At 37.7% G+C, this 16,716-nt stretch overlaps 1 protein-coding gene and 1 pseudogene across 4 annotated transcripts in view; one reads left to right on the top strand and one right to left on the bottom strand.

Annotated features, from left to right (window-relative positions):
* SLC24A2 (solute carrier family 24 member 2) overlaps positions 1–16,716 on the top strand; it is a 271,443-nt gene that overhangs the window by 60,340 nt on the left and 194,387 nt on the right. The gene's annotated exons all lie outside the window — the stretch shown is intronic.
* On the bottom strand, positions 14,519–14,945 carry LOC114672785 (uncharacterized protein C11orf98 pseudogene; annotated as a pseudogene).

Genomic DNA, 16,716 nt, shown 5'->3' on the forward strand with positions numbered 1-16,716 from the left:
TTAGCATTTCTTATTAAGTCTGGTCGAGCAACATCAGCTATGCACTTAACCAAGTGTGAGATTAATCATGATTCTGTATCCACCAAATTTTGTAGTTCTGAATTATCCAAAAACGAAGTCTTCTGGAAGGACTTGCTCTTAAATTCTTCTCCAAATGCATTAACATTCTCTCCCAGTTGCCACAATTGTGTCAGTATTGATATCGCTATATAGGAAATTAAATTATGAGATTTGGCAAAAATTATAATGGTGTTGACATTATGAGTGTACCACAAATCAGATTATATCATGAGTTAGATTATAAATTAAAGACATAAATAGTTAAATGCATTCCAACAAATGTGATTTTAGTAAAAAATACTCAGTATGGCAAAATGCTCACATCAACAGAGACATACCTTATATAGCACTCTAGTAGACTCTCAAAAAATGTTTGCCCAATTAAGCTTTTTTTGTTAACTGCTGTCCTGAAGTATGATGTAGAAAAAACTTTTTGAGTTGAAAATTTGCTGTAATTTTTTTTCTTTCTTTGCTTCTGGCCCTGGACTTCTATTATTAATTATTACTAGAAATTCTCCTGAGATTAGATTTCAAGAAGAATTCTATGAATAAGACAGTAAATGACATGTCCATATCTGATTCAACTATACTGGGACACAAGGTAATAGCGCCGATATTTCTTGGAGTCCCTTCCAGTGTTATACTCGATCCTAAAGTCTTATGGCAAAAATTGCTTATTTCACAGGATCTATGTTAAAGTCATTATGAGATGATGAAAGACACAGTTTATGGCTTAAGACGGCTTGGTGGGGGATGTTGACTGTAAATTAAATGGAATATGATAGAATGTTTGGAATGGAAACACCTGTATTAAATATTTTTTTTTTTAATGAGGGAAGAGTACCAGATGTTCTGTAGGCTCATTCTTTTTTGGTGTATCTTATTTTTCTTTGTTGTTAGCAGAAATATGAAATACATTAAAACTCCTTCACATCTATGCAACAGAAATAGAATAAGAGAGCAAATGACATGACTGCTAGATAAAGCACTACCTAAAATAATTGCCTTAAGCTATTTGGAGATTTATTGTAAATTAGATTGCAGGAATGTGCGTGATAAAAATGGCATCTGTCATTTAAAAACAATATAATTTATTTAAAAATAGATCCATGTGCATGCTTAGATTGACATGTCTTTAAATTTTGATGATAATTTTATCACTACCACCCCCAAGCTCCAATATTTTATGTGCCGTTTGCTTTGGGATTTTCCTTGAATTAAAAATTGAACAATCTTATTGCAGTGCAGAAGGAATTTCATTACTTTCAGAGGTGACCTTCCAGATTCTATTAGGACAAGAAAATAGCCTTTCACAACATCAGTCAAAATCTCTTTCCATATGAGCTTCACCTGAGTCTAGCACCTCCAAATGCTCTAGAAACTCTCTTTGACATTTCTCCTTATGTCTGTCCTTCCCAGCCAAAGTCAACAATACATATGTGCTAAGATTGTTTAGGGGTCATCTTCTTTATTGTTTTGTTGTATGATGCTGACACTGGAATTTCTGTTGCATAGGCTCTTCAGGTTGAGAGTTAGTATCTTGAAGATAGGGATTGAATATCCTGGGGTGTTTTTGTTTTTATTTTGTTTTTTAATATCCTGTTTCTTAACTTCCCAGAGAACCTAATTCACATGCCTGTGCCTAATGGGCATTTTGTAACATTATTAACTGGTTCTTTCTGATAAATATCCCATGATTCCTTTAAAGATTATCTTGACTTATCCTGCACTTTTTAGGTATACCTTCAGAACTACAAACCAAATATTAATCAACTATTTTCAGCTTTTCTGTTAAAGATGTAATAGTACCAAAGGAGACAGGATTTTTATTTGTTATTATGTAGTAGGTCATAATATTTTCATTTTAAAGTGATACCAAAATATATGATGAACCTAGCATTCTCAGTTCAGCTCAGTTAACAACTATGAAGAGTTATATTTTTATTGCTTCAAGAGAATTGACAATCTCATAAATGTTCCAAAAGAACATTCTTGAAGATGATATATTATTTCCTCTGTTTCAGCATTCTGAAATCCAGGTTTTTTCACCTAAGGAAATCTATTAGGACCCACTTCCTATTATACATAGAACTACTTAAATACTCTTCTCTATAATTTCCATTTAGATTTGAGCAAGATCATGGAAGTAACACATACAAAAATATAATAGCAGCTGACAGGTAGTCTCTGGGATGCTTTCCCGTCTCAAGAGGGATTGCATAACCAATGGGGTATGAGGAATTTGGAAAAGAATTATGCAAAATAACCTTATATTAGAAGATGGAGAGTAAAAGACAAAGAGAGTTTGAAAATATGAGGTCTGTTTATCAGAAAAAAAGCAACGAACCTCACTAATTTAGTGACTTTTCAGTTATGTGAAGAATAATGACAATGTTTATCAGTAAACAAACATAAAGGCTCACAAAGGAAATAAACTTTATATGGCAAAGATTAAGATTAAATAGGATGAAACTATTCTCAAAATGAAGGCTGTTATGTGTTGGAATGATTAATTTAGGAGGACCGTAGAACTGTTTCATTAGGAAGTCATAGGAATGATGTGATGAAGACACATAAAGCGTCTGAAATGATGGGGATTAAATGACATTTTAAAGAGCCTCCTGTTTTAATGCTTTCTAATATTTCTTTTCATTTATTATTTAATTTCTTTATTAATTGCCCTGATTTTATCAGATTTATCATCTCATGGTTAAAGCTTTTAAAACTTCATTGTGAAAAAAGAGGACTTTAGTGTTTAGTTATCATATTGGAACACATATTTCTGTCTTCTCTTCTTTTGTTGTTGGTGCACCAATCAAAGCACTAGCTCCAAAATAATAAATAATTTCATATACACACAAAAATTCTTCTAGCCAGTATCAACAGAGGGTCAGCATTTTAGAGTATTTACGATGGAAAGGGTTACTGTAACTGAAATCCAGCTGAAATCATTTTGCTCTGGGTCTCTATTAATATACAGAACTGATGTTTCATTTTAAAATAAACCAGGTGAGTTGTATTTTTAAAGTGGGATTTTCAGAGTTGGAAATTTTCGGGATTAGATGCTATTTTTCAACTTCTTTCTTTTTAGTTTTTTCTGAGGAATTTTAAATCCCATTACTTTGAACAACAGTGATTTTTCTTAAATTTATAAAAGGTAATTGTTACCATGGAGTTAAACTTATGGGAAGAAGGATCAGAAACTGATGCTCCTATGCACACTCCACAGCAGAATTGCTGGGTACCTAAACAGTCACTTGTGTCAAGCACTATACTTTGGGAATGTAGACAACCAAATCATGAAAATATTAACATCAGGGAAATATGTGATGCTGGTAGAAGCTTTTAAAGATACAACACACACGCACACACCACACGCATACACACACACGCACACACACACCATTCCACATGTACACAAATTGTTTTAGAACTACAAAAAGAAAATCAAGAATATGAGTTTCTATTTAAGTGTTTGTTATTGAGATGAGTCAGAAGTACATTGAATCCTCTTTAGTCACATCAAGGTGATATTTGGGGGGGGGGGTTGTTGTCATTGTAATTGTTAATGTACAATATGTTCAGTGTAAAGTATTTCCATACCACAGACTCCGAAACTCCAGCATTAAGGAAAATTCTTAAGCACCATGGACAGCTACAGCTTTTTTCTAGCGGCTGCACAGTTTAACAACACTCAGGGACCAGTTAAGAATTCATTCAGGGCTCATAATCCGTGTGTTCACTGTGAAATTCCACCTTGAATTTTCAGACCATGGTGTCTCAAGTTAGCACTTTTTTTTTTTTTTTTTTTTTTTGAAATGGAGTCTCGCTCTGTCACCCAGGCTGCAAGCTCCGCCTCCCAGGTTCACGCCTTTCTCCTGCCTCAGCCTCCCGAGTAGCTGGGACTACAGGCGCCCAGCACCATGCCCAGCTAATTTTTTGTATTTTTAGTAGAGTCGGGGTTTCACCGTGTTAGGTAGGATGGTCTCGATCTCCTGACCTCGTGATCCGCCCGCCTCAGCCTCCCAAAGTGCTGAGATTACAGGCGTGAGCCACCGCGCCCGGCCAAGTCAGCACTTTCATTTTCACGCCAATGTTGAACAGTTTGTGTACAATCCTCTGCAGCTCTTTCACAGTATCTGGTAAACTATTGTAGATTCTAAGAGTAAGTCAAAGTGATGTCCCCAAAGTCCCAGATCAGTGCATTTGGGTTTTGTGGGGCACACCCAGGAGTTCTTAAGATGTAATATTTTCAACTTTTATTTTAGATAGAGGAGGTATACGTTGAAATTAAAAATAATAAATTACAAATTTAAATTTTTAATAGAAAAAAGACAATATAGCAAAGAAAGGGTTACCTACATTTCTTGGTCATATGAAGTTGGTACTTACTTTTAATGGTGAAAACTACGATTCCTTGTGCACCAACCTAATAGTACTAGCAACGCAGCATTTCCAGTTTACCTCCAGCCTAGTTCATTCATTTATGTCACTTCCCAGCCTCTGTAGAAATTTCATTATGTGAATCATATCATAGAGTTCCAATGGAATTTAGGACTTCAGAGTTACCTCAGTTGAAGACTGAGACCATGAAAGCTAATGTGGTTTGCTTGAAATCACCTAACAATGTATGTATATATTTCGTGTATGCAGTGATGAACACAGTTTCTAGGTGTGATCAATTCTATTATGTGCAATTAATGGAAATCCAAAGACAGCATGATTCAAATGGATAAATAAAAACATGAGATAAAAACCTTCTCAGCCATCGAGATAGTTATATGAAGTTTGTCTAGGCTTGAAATCCCTTTTATTTTATCAGTGAACTTGATGATATTATTGTAGGTACTCAAGATTTGACCTTAATTAAAAAATGAAACTTTCCACAAATTCCTAAATGCAACCCAGGCTGGTTCCTCTTTTCTCTCCTCTGCATCTCAACATTCTGGGCCCTTTCTCCTCTTATCATTAATGGAGGTTTTAAATGCAAACTCTCAAGCAGTCCAGTTCCTCTCATTTCTCAGCCTCAGCTCTCACTCTGTACAGCAAAAGTCTGGGAATCAATATGGTTAAAGGCAGAACTCTTCTCTGAGAGTGTTGTAAAGAACTCAGATAAAGCAAAAAATGATGTGGAGTAGTCTAGGTCAGACAAGAACAAGAATAATAGTGCTAAAGAAATTAGAAGCAGGTAGCAAATCATCTACAAGGTTTTAACATCTTAGCCACACTTTCTTATCTACTAATTTGGCGACAAGAGTGTTGTAATAAGTCCCCAGAGGAATAATGAGATGCTCCTACCCAAAACTCAATGCTAGTAACCAAGGAAAAGAATGTCTTGTGACTATGAGCACTAGGCTAGCAAGCTATGCCCCAGAAAACTTCTTCAAGCAATAAAGTCTTAGCAGTTTATGCCCAGAAGGAAGATTCCTCAGGAACCTTGGAATTTGTGGTATTCTATGAAGTAGAGGTGGAAGAGAGGTGACTGAGACTCCTTTTACAAAGGACTTGATTGTTTTCTTCTAATATTCAGTGTGACAGTTTATTGCACATGGATTCTTCCTTCTCAAATAGTTTGAAATGTGTCAAGGGAAATGTGTCCCACTTTCACAGCTCTAAAATCTCAACAGGCAAGAAACCAGCATAAATTCAGAGAGAATCATGAGGGAAATAAGTTGGCACCACACTTTAAAGTTCCAGAAGTTGAAGAGGACTGAAAATGGGTCATCTTTCAATGAACTAAAAGAAAGGCTTCCCACAATGGAAACTTGATGCAAGCATTTGAACATGTATAAGATTCATGTCAAGGTCTAGTCATTCAGTGTCCCTGATGCAGTGACCATAAGCCTGACTTCCAGTAAGAACCACAGGTGCCAGTCCAAGTAACATGGTGATGCTATAAGAGTGTTAAATTGGCTGGGCACAGTGGCTCATGCCTGTAATCTCCACACTTTGTGAGGCCAAGGTGGGCCGATTGCTTGAGCTCAGGATTTCGAGACCAGCCTGGGCAACATGGTGGAACCCTGTCTCTACAAAAATTACAAAAAAAATTAGCCAGGCATGGTGCTACACACCTGTGGTCTCAGCTGCTCAGGAGGCTGAGGTGGGAGAATGGCTGGAACCTGTCAGGCAGAGGTTGCAGTGAGCCGAGATTGCACCACTGCACTCCAGCCTGGGTAACAGAGCCAGACCCCGTCTAAAAAAAAGAATGTTAAATCAGCCAGGCATGGTGGCTCACGCCTGTAATCTCAGCACTTTGGGAGGCCAAGACAGGCAGATCACAAGGTCAGGAGTTCGAGACCAGCCTTACCAACAGGGAGAAACCCCATCTCTACTAAAAATACAAAAATTAGCCAGGTGTCGTGGCATGCTCCTGTAATCCCAGCTACTCAGGAGACTGAGGCAGGAGAATTGCTTGAACCTGGGAGGCGGAGGTTGCAGTGAGCTGAGATCATGTCACTGCACTCCAGCCTGGGTGACAGAGGGAGACTCTATCTCAAAAAAAAAAAAAGGTTTTAAATCATCTGGCCATTATTTTTGTCTTTAGACATCCCAGTTTGATTAGATCTTAACACATGTATGCATTTTCTTCTTGTAACAAAAGTTTTTAGTGGAATTTTCATTTAGTGGGGTCACTGAAGAACTAATTCTTTGATGACCCTTTAGTGGAAAAGCCTACTCCAGTATAATCACTGCAAGAGGCTTCAGATGATTTTAACCATAGAAAAAGGAGGAGAAGGTGTATAAAACAAGTAAGAAAATAAGATAAAAGTCAGCTAAAAAATTTAGAATCTCAAACAATAGATTAGGCCCAGAACAGGTGAATAGATACTGTGTAAGTTTATTGTTGAATAGTTTAACATTAGAATGTAGATGACTTTGTATAGACTTCCATTTTTCTATAATTCTTTTAAAAACACAAATCAATAGGATTTTTTGGTTGTTATGTTCTTAATGACCTCTGAGGCAAACACTTTGGCAGCAATTTTTTATTGATAAATGTATTTTATCCTGATTATTTAAAAATTAGAAATTCATCTATAGTACATATGGTAATTCTTGCTTAACCAAAAAACTAAACTTACCTAACCATTTCATTCCACCACCATTTCAAAATGCACTGGAGTGTACTGGGCTACTTGTGAGGCATCTTTTTTCTGTGGAACCTTAGTGTATCTCTCTTTGAGATCTAACATTCCTATTTTCTTTACTGAAAACTTGAGAATCAGCGAACCAGCACAATATGCTCAAGTTTGCATAGAAATACACTGCAAAACTTGGTGCCCTTTGGCCTGTTTTCCATGGTGCTAGTCATTAACTGTTACCTTCTAATTCTGCCTCTATATCTTATCAAATATTGTGAGTACACCTTATATTTCAGGAAGAACTCTCACTGTCTCTGGCAAAGTGAGCTGCGGTAGTTCATTATCCAGAGCTCAGATATCAGATCACAAACAGCTTCAAGCATCTGGAATAGCACTGAACTATGTTTGATGGGGGAGAAAGAAACAGTGGTGGAACCAATGAATGTGTGTTGTAAAGAATATTTTACCCAGCCTTTGAGTGTACAAAAATAACAATAGTAACTAATAAGACCTGGAAACTAAGAGATTATAGTAGTGCCATTGACTGACCAGACTGAAAGCATTCAGAATGACCAAGACAAAAGAAAGATAAAAAAGCAGAAAACATGTGGCAAACAACAGAAGAATAGGAAAGGAAAAGAGACTGTGGGAATGAGGGTGATGATAGTGGCTATAAACTGTAAACACCAAGCGCCCGTAAGAAAGAAAGGGTCAGATAGGGGAGGTAGGCAAAGGGGCTTATCAAAAAGCTATTCTAGATCTCAGCAGTCTCTCAAGATATGAGTGGCATAAAGGCAAATATAATACATCAGCCCTAAAGGAACACCACTATGTTGTTCAGGAGGATCATATTTAATGTGAGGATAAATTAAATCACCCCTGGGATCACAGGAGAGTGTCACTGCACACAAAATTTACTGAAAGCCTTCATACATGTAGTTAACCAGTGAATATGAGCTCCATGAAGCTAGGAACCCTGTTCTATCTGTCATTGGGACTCACACATTTCCTGGCACATAGTAAGCCCACAATAAGTATGCTGAATGAAATAATGAGTAAGCCATCATCACTGTCATGTAATCAGGATAAAAATGCATTCATCAATAAAAAGTTGCTGCCAAAGTAGAGCTTTTGACTGTAGGATACTGTGAACATGTGCAGTTAAATAGGGGTAAGTGTGTTGTACATGGTATCTTACGATATGGATTAGGAAAGGCAAAAGGGAGAAATAGAAGAAGAAGGAAAGAAAACATAAGAATGACTTGGAATGGGAAAGCCTGGAAAACCTAGCCTGATAAATAGATTGTTTACCTTTCTCTGTTCTAAAATAACTTGGTTAGAAAGGGATGCTCTTCATAAAGTCTCTAATTTTGTAAGTTTGTTGTACATTTTGCCCATATATTGTTAAAGCTGCCATGATTAGCTGAATGGGGGTACCTCTTTTATTTGAGTTTTTGTTCCTGAAAAGAGAGAATACTTTTGTTCTCCCTCCCTCAAAACAACTGCAACTCAGAACAACTTGAAAAGACATGTTTTGAAGAGCAAATTAGAAAAACAACAGATTCGTATTAGTTGAATAATGCATGGGTATTTTCTGCTAGGTACTTTGCCTGGTTTTAGCCTTTGTACATAATCAGCATATAATGCAGCTGTATAAAAATTGCCAGTTGCTTCTTTCTTCAAGGGAATGCATTTATAAGTACCCTCCAGCCCTCTGAAGAGCATGTAATGGTGTGCCATGGTCACATTTGCCAGCTTCCCTGTGGACTGTGCCTGGGCTCAAACACAATGAGGATGGGTTGACTGTGCCTACAGGGACTGCTCTTGTAGAAAAATAAAACTTTCAACTTTCAGAAAAAATCCTTAGCACAGAGGTATCTGAGGAGCCATAATGTTGATTCCAAAGAACAAGCTAATGCACAGATGGATGCGGAATATTTCCCAAGGGTTTCTATCTTTTTTTTATACCTTCAGGGAAAGATTATTGCAAACCTGAGTCCTACTTGAGTCTTCTCGGCTTCTCTCCAGCTAGGCAATTATGCCTCTAATCTTGAAGGGGCAGGGTTAATATCTTTGATCATCTTTCTGCCTGTCAGTGTATCCACTGAGATATTTTTCTGAAAGCAACATATTAGAAAATACAAGAGGACTTTGATATTCCTTGCAAATACTATATAAAACATTCAAACTTATTCATTTTGTAGGTATCTATAATTCTGTTCAAAGCTTGACATTGGGAAATACTTCAAAAACAATGTAGTCTGGCATCAGGTGTCTAGAAGTGTTAATTTCCTGATTATTATTATTATTATCATGGTGTTTGATGGTGGTGGTGGTAAGGATGGAGTTAGGGGGAAAGGTTGAGGCACCTTAGAAGTAGACTTTTCCCACCTCTTCTCACATAAATTCTTGGATTACTTTGTATCATTTGACTTACATCTCTCCATTTCCTTCCTCTCAACCCCACCCCTGAGAACCACTGTTTATTCTCTATCTCTGTGCAAAGTAGCAGATATGTAGGACAAACATGTCTAAAGATCTAATGTACAACATGAAGACTATAGTTAGTAATAGCATATTGTATTCAAGACACTTGCTAAATGAGTAGATTATAGCTGCTGTTGCCACAGAGGGGAAAAATGGATAACTCTGTGACATGATAGATATCTTAAATTTGTTTCACTGTAATGACCATTTTACTCTGTGTATGTATTTCATAACATCATGTTGTATACCTTAAATAGATATACACACAAACATTTTTGTAATTCTCAAATGACTCATAAGGAATGCTCCTCCTCCATTCAAATAGTGAAAGGGAAAAGGCAAGTGATGTGGGTTGCCAAAATGGCTGACTGTAGAAATCACAAACAAGGTTTACAGGACTACTGAAAAGTTGAGACTCTAGAAACAGAAGTAAAGATGGTGATTTATTTTATTTTATTTTATTTTATTTTATAGAATCAAAATACCCCTGAAAGGGAAGGGCTGCTCTTGGTCTTTTGATTCAGCAGTCAGTTTTTTACAAGGCAGGCTTGGGATGCTGCCTTTATGGTTCTGCGAGGGCTGCACCCCATCTGGAAGAGGAATCAAGTTGTAGGGCCACCCTTGGGGACCTAATTCTGAGACTTGCACCCATGCTTGTTTGTGCATATGCACAGCTTCACAAAGGGTGGCCATAGGTCACATACACACACACACACACACACACAGAGTTCCAGATTTTCTATTATTAAAAAGGATAGCAGTGTGTGTTGTTGTAGAAAGACTTACATCAATAAAAACCTTGAAAATGTGAAAGTAGAATTACTTAACTTTAAAAAATTCTAGTTAATATATTCAGAAGTTCTTAGTCCCTGCAGATTTTTAGGAGTTGAGGTGTTATGGGACTTCATTTAATAATTGGCTAGATCCAGGTTGTAGGAGAATACTCTGGCCATCTACCAACACTTAGGGGATATTCTTCCCTTATTCTCCAAAATGTGCAATTTACTTGGTGCTTGTAATTTCTTTTGAATATTTATACTTCTTTCCAGAAGAAAGTCAGCATCTTATAAATTAGTCTAGTATTCTTGAGGAATTCAGGAAGATTATAACAAATCATCATGGGTGAAAAACCTGAATCTTACAAGTAAGTAAGGACTTCAGCGCATGATTAAATTTCCTAGGGCTGGAGTTACTGAAATGATAGGCTTATACACAGTAATGCTAATAAAAACCTCTTGGAAACACATTTTCAATTTATAACTATGAAGGAAAATGTAGGCCTTTCATCAGGCCTTCTTCTCATTATCAAAATGTCTTTTGCACAATAGCAAAGAGACATCAATGTTAAAATCAGGTAAGAACATAGATTCTTGATGATATGACCACAGTTTTAGGTCTCAAAATTGCATACTATTTATAAAAGCGGTTGACAAATACATTTAAAATTATAACTTATTTTTGCATTCAAAGCATGATTTTAGAGAAGGTGAGTAAAAGTATGCCCATTATTAGAAAATGCCCTAAAGCCTTATCATTGTTATGTAACAACCAATACAGATTTTAATAGCTAAATTGAGTTAAAGCTTTTCTCCTGGTGACATGTGTCCATTCTCCCAGAATGAAAACTTCCTGTCTCTTGACTTTACAAATGGTGCAGGTACTTCCTTCCTTCATTCAATATATATTTATAAAGCATCTAACAATCAACTAGATACTAGGTGCTAGGATACAGCAGTAAACAAAGCAGGCAAAGAAACAAGAAACAAAGAAGTATCTGATATAATGTTAACTAGTGATAAATACTGGGAAGAAAAGTAAAACAGGGAAAGGGGACAGAGAGGTACAAGGTTTTGAAAAAGATTCCCTGGAGGTGACATCTGAGTACAGAACTAAATTAAGTGAGAAAGTGAATCATGCAGATATCTAGGGCAGTGATTCTTAACCAGGGTGACTGTGCCTCTCCAGGGACGTTTGATGTCTGGAGAAGTTTTTAATTGTCACAACTGGGGGAAGGGATGGTACTGGCATCTGGTGGATAGAGAACAAGGATGCTGCTAAACACCCTGTGCTGCAGAGGGGAGGTCCCTGTAGCAAAGAATTATCCAGCTTAAAATGTCACTAGCACTGAAGTTAAGAAACCCTGATCCAGAGAAAGAGCATTCCAGGGTAAGAAGAAAGTAAATAAACACAACAGACCATGAGATGGGAACTTGCTTGATATATTCAAGGAAGACCTAGGGGGTGTGTGTCACTGGAGCACGGTAACAAGCAGTTACGTATCAGGAAAAGAATTTGGAAGATAGCTCAGGGCCAGGTCACGTGGGGTAACAGGCAAGACTCCTGCCTCTCCTTTGTCTGCTCTGCTTCCCTCTTTACTAAGCTCCTATTCCAAACTCCCCAAGGAGAACTAGCTGGCTTTGCTGGCAGATGTCCTAGGAAGCTGAGTGGGTTTTGGTGGGAGACAAGGATTTCACATATGTGTTTACCTGAAGAGTACATTCAAACCCATCTTGCACCATGATAGGAGATCTTAGAGTTGGCTCTCCAGAGGTTGGGAAGATCATTTCACTAAAGTTCTGGAATAGAGTTCTCGAGTATGATCATTACTAGACTCATGGCTCTTTCAATTTATATTAGTGAACATGAAATAAAATTAAGCATTCAGTTCCTCCAATGTACTAGCCACATCACATTCCTAACAGCCATATGGAATCCTCGTCCTAAGCGTGGAACTCTGACTGCCCTCAGTCTCTGGGGCTGTTTTCTGTATTGCTCTTATCCTGACCTTCCCCAGACTTTTTGTGCTGAGACACCTGATGACCTCTTGGAAGGGCAGCCACTTTGGTATTGTTCAGGGGCACAGAAAAGTGTCCTCCACTGTCTCCAGGCCTCTTCAAATGATGTGTGGATGACTACCAGGTTTATGCTTTATTTGCTAGCCAACTGCCCTTGTTTTTTGAAATAATGGTTCATAGGGGATCCTGAAGTCCTTTTGGGTTGGCAACTTGCATTTACAGCTCTGGTTCTGAGTCTAGTTTGCATCATTTCTCCTCACTGTGTTATTTTCCACTTGCCCACACTGTCACTTCTATTTTGCTTTTCTGCCTACACAACAGAGATTTTGTTCTAAGATATGAGTATTACTCAGTGACTCTGTTTTCCAACTTTAAAAATAAGTTTAAAGAACAAAGTATATTCAGAATCGCATATATGGATTTCATATTTCTACTTAGTATATTGTATGGTATGTGCTTTGATTTTGTTAGTTGGATGTGTTCTTCTAGAAATAAAATCCCAGGCATTATCTTTATATTAAGCCAGCAACGGCTCAGATTTGAAAGGACAACAAAACTAAGATAAGAATTAGGCTCCTCAATCAGTAGAGTTTATCCTCACTCGTAATTTTTTTAAGCTCTTGGTAGTGGATGCCTTTAAAATTTTCTTTAAATATTTATGGCATTGGTTGTCAAATTTTGTGGCTTCAGGTTTCTTTTATACTCTTAAGCATTATTGAGGACCTCAAAGAGCTTTTGTTATGGAGACTATATCTTTCTGTATTTACTATATTTGAAATTAAAACTGGGACAATTTAAAGCTCAAGAAAATCCAAGCACATATAACTTTAGCCATCACAGCAATTGCATTATAACACATCACGTAGCCTCTGGAAGAATCCGCTGCATGTTTGTGAAAGAATGAAAACAAAAAAGGCAAACAGCATCTTAGAATTGTTGTGAAAATAGTTGTGACCTCACAGACCCCTCGAATAGAAATGCAGTGACCCTCAAGAATTCCCAGACCTTACTTAGAGAACTGCTAAGCACACAGTTATTTTGCTTCTAGAAATTTTTTTTTTTTACTACTACTGGGTTAATCTTTCCTTGGCCTGAAGTGGCCAATAGATATCTGTGGAGAAGTAAAGAAGAAAATGGGCATGTATTAAGCACATTCTCTGGGTCTGTTCCATCATCTCCCAACTTCCAGTTAATCACCAGTCTCATTTCATGTATAGTCATCTATTTCCATTGGCTTGAGGATGGGATCATCTCTCCCTGTGTTCCTGCAGCAGCATCCCAGCTGGCTGATTTGCAGTCCTCTTGGCTTGTCTCCAGTCTTTCTCCACCTGTGCCCAGAGCAATCTGCCTAAAACCCCTATGATACCATATTTGACCCTAATCTTTCCCGCAGACCTTTGGATGAAGTGAAACTTCCTCCGCATGGCTGACAAGGCCCATTCATCACCAGGCTCTACAGATCCCTCATATTATTTTCCTTCTTTCTACTGCCCCCACCCTCCATGCCACACTCATATCCTAGCACTTTTAGTTTGTTGAGCACCTGAACATTTGTGTTCTTTCTCATATTTGAACGTGTAAATGTGTTATTCCCACTGTCTGGAACTTCTCAGCTATTCCTGGCCAAAACCTGCTGGTCCATCATATTTCAAAGCAGATGTCATTTCAATGAGGAAGATTTATTTACCACCACCACCCCCTTGATGAGGCTAGTACTCCTCTTATTTGCCCCTGTGATACCTGGCCCTCTCCTTGTCATGGCACTTGTGACACTGCAAGGTACTTCTGTTTCCTTGGTTATATCCCCTTACCTGAAAGCATCTTGAGGTAAGGAAACAAGTCTGGGATCATCTGCATCCTCTGCCCATAGGGGTAGAGGATGGTCACATGGTACACAGTTGTTGAATGATGAATTAATCAGTCAAAAAATTATTTTCAGAGTGCTAGGGCTTTCTTACAAATGGAGTTGACTTGTAAAGAGGCTCTTCTACAATCTTTCTTCTGTACCCTCCTCCCTCCCAAAGACATCCTTCTATGGGAGGATTAGGGAGGAGGAAATCTGGTGAAAAGGGGCACTGCTTTTGCCAAAGTCCTCTAAAACAACCACTGAGTCCTTCTGGATCCAGTTGAGAATCTTCTAGAGGAAGAGGTTTCGCTCGCATCTTCAAGGTCCTTCATTTCTACATCCTAGGGACTTTTGTCCTCTTTTGCCTTTTGAGCTGTGGCTCACTAGTCCTGGATAGTTTTGAGGGGCTTCCACTTCCATGGCTGCTTTCTCTTTCCAGGCAAGCTGGATCTGCTGGAGAAGTTTTCTGCGCTTCTTACCGGACAGAGTAATGTTGGTACGTGCACTGGATGCCCGCTTCTTGAGGTGGTGCTGCATGATCAGCCCTTGGTCTATCACAGCCCCAACCACCCGGTGCCTCAGATGCCACTCCCAGTTCAATACCCACAGGTGCTTGAACAGCTTTTTCTTCAGTTCTGTTCGGGGGCAGTTGATATTTCCCTGGAGAGTCCCCATAGTCACGCCACAACGCCAGTTCCCAATCAGTCAACTTTTTAAGTATTTCCTTTATAATAAATGTTTTATTTGCATTATCTCATTTAATCATCTTAACTTACTTCCATTGCCTAAACATCCCAGCAGCAAAGAAATAGTGAAGCTGTTCTCAACATCATATGCTGAGAACAAAGGGATCACCCAAATGGGGACAACGCACAGAAATGAATAAAGATTAAGGTAAATTTTCCAAGGGAGAAGGCAGGCAAAGAATCATTCTGACAAAGCAGTTGGGTCCTCTTTCAACTTCTAAGTGACATTGCTGGAATATTCCCAACCAGAACTCAGAGTAAAACCACTAAAAATACTTGTTAAGGGAAACCGATCTGTTTCATCCTGAAAGTACTTTCCCAGTTGGCAGTCTTGAAAATGTCTATGCTCCTGGAGTTTTATAGCCTTACTTTAAAAAAAAAAAAAATGTTTTGTTTTTAAAATAAATTCCAAGAGCACTAGGGACGTGAAGGTTACATAGACTTACTTCACACTTAGTGGAAAATTCTTATCTTGTAAGTCTTTCTTTCTTCTGACAATTTCTTGTTACATTGATTAAATCCCTGTGAGTTGTTTTCTTCCAGTTCAGCCTCTGGGTTCCTGTTTATTTTTCCAGAAAGAACTCAGTAAAATTCTGAAAACAGAAAAGGAATTGAAAATATAGTTTTATTATTTATATTTTGAAAGAGGCATGAATGTTCATGGTAGATACAAATATACAAACACAAAAAAATTTAAATAATTTCCAGTAATTCCACCACTGTTGGTATTTTAATATATATTCTTCCCATCTGTCTGTCTTGCACATACACACACACACACACACACACACACACACTCTTTCCCTATTTCCTTCTCTTATGTGTGAATGTATGCATATTTTTAAAATTTACCAATATAGTATCATATGGAACTAATTCTTATGAAATCAGCCTGTTTCATTTAATTGCAAATATCTTTCCATGTCATTAATCATGTGCCTCTGCTTCTCAAATGTTAATGCATGTGCAGATCACTGGGGAACTTGTTGGAAATGCAGAATCTCAGGCCCTCCCCCAGATCTACTGCATCAGAAACTGAATCTTAACAAGTTCCAGGTAAAGGTGACAATATTGGTCCACAGACCATGTTTTAGTAGCAGAGGTTGAAATCTTTTCTGGAGATTGCACAGGGTCCCCAGTATTGATGTAGTTAATTTTATGTAAATAAGCCCCATATGATCAAACACTGGAGTTATTTCCGATTGCCCTGCTAGGATGAGACACATTCTTACAAATATTAGTATATATCCATCATTATTTCCTTAGGAGAAAAAGCCCTGTAGATAGTTTGCTGAATTGTACATGTTTTGAGGGAAATAGTTTATTTTTAAGGATTACAAAATAGTGATTCATTCTACTTTATAGCATGTAAGACTCTAAAATGTAGCCATAGTACTTCCTGACATATATATGCATTTTCCCCTATATGCAGTGAACCAAAACAGAGCTTTGACATTTTTTATTATTCTGATCAAAGTGCTGTTATCACTTGAAATGGCTTCACCTCTATCTTCAATTCATCTAATTTTATCCATCCTTCAACACAAGAGTTTTAATCTTGCTTCTTCCAGAAAGTCTCCCCTAATAGTCCAACTTACAGTGGGCTCACTTGCTAAATATTTTCACCATTATTCTTTGGGCCAATTATCTCAAAACATACTTTTCTACTTTCTCTTGAAACAACTTAAATCTGTGACTTT

This window comes from Macaca mulatta, chromosome 15 (genome assembly GCF_049350105.2).
Source record: "Macaca mulatta isolate MMU2019108-1 chromosome 15, T2T-MMU8v2.0, whole genome shotgun sequence".
NCBI lineage: Eukaryota > Metazoa > Chordata > Mammalia > Primates > Cercopithecidae > Macaca > Macaca mulatta.